This window comes from Arachis hypogaea, chromosome 13 (genome assembly GCF_003086295.3).
Source record: "Arachis hypogaea cultivar Tifrunner chromosome 13, arahy.Tifrunner.gnm2.J5K5, whole genome shotgun sequence".
In the NCBI taxonomy this organism is placed as follows: domain Eukaryota; kingdom Viridiplantae; phylum Streptophyta; class Magnoliopsida; order Fabales; family Fabaceae; genus Arachis; species Arachis hypogaea.
Window position 1 is genome coordinate 64,125,447 of NC_092048.1, and position 1,017 is coordinate 64,126,463.

General features: G+C 43.8%; 1 non-coding gene across 1 annotated transcript; it reads left to right on the forward strand.

Moving 5' to 3' along the window:
* The first annotated feature begins 278 nt into the window (after window positions 1–278).
* LOC112739615 (small nucleolar RNA R71) lies at window positions 279–382 on the forward strand. The gene has a single exon (XR_003170546.1). It is a non-coding gene; the product is annotated as a small nucleolar RNA R71 (small nucleolar RNA).
* The last annotated feature ends 635 nt before the right edge of the window (window positions 383–1,017 follow it).

The following is a 1,017-nucleotide window of genomic DNA, read 5'->3' on the forward strand; positions in this document are numbered from 1 at the left end:
TTGTTTCTAATTGCCTGGTAAGCTCTGCTAATTGCTTGGCAAACACCTTGTTTTGGGCTAGAATTGTATCAACATGGTTCAGCTCCATGACTCCCTTAGTGTTGTGCCTCTCTGATGCATAGTAGTACTCATTCTCAGCCACTGTCTCAATCACTTCAATGGCCTATTCCACAGTCTTTTTCCTGTTCAATGAACCTCCTGATGAATGGTCTACAGCCTTCCTTGATTCATAAGAGAGTCCATCATAGAAAATATGCAATTGCACCCAATCATGGAACATGTCTGGTGGGCATTTCCTTGTCAAATCCTTGAATCTCTCCCATGCCTCGTAGAGAGTTTCACCATCTTGTTGTCTAAACGTTTGAACCTCAGATCGAAGCCTATTGACCTTTTGTGGGGGTAGAAACGTGCCAGAAACTTGCTTTCCACCTCATCCCATGTTGTTAGACTCCCCCTTGGGAATGATTCCAGCCACTTAGCTGCTTTGTCCCTAAGTGAAAATGGGAACAAAAGCAGTTTATAGGCATCTTCCTGGACTCCATTAGACTTCACAGTGTCACAAATTCTCAGGAATTTTGTGAGATGTTGGTTTGGGTCTTCATTAGCACTTCCACCAAATGAACAATGATTCTCCACAAGTGATATTAGCTGTGGTTTGAGCTCGAAATTGTTGGCCTGAATGGGTGGTTTCTGGATGCTGCTACCACAATTCCCAGAGGTTGGGTTTATGTATGAACTAAGAACCCTCCTCTCAGGAATGGCATTGTTTCCATCAGCTCTCTCATGGTTGTGAACTTCTCTATCCATGTTGAGATCTAGAGCTTCCTCAAAATTGTCCTCAGATTCTTCTTCAGATTCCTCTTCTCCCACTACTCTCTTCCCTCTTGCTTCCCTTCTCAGTCTATGAAGGGTCCTCTCTGGTTCGGTATATGGAGGAGTTGATGTCTCTCCTCTCCTACCTGTCATACAAGAACACAGCACAGGCACAAACAAGTGAAATACTCTTGGTTAATGGAA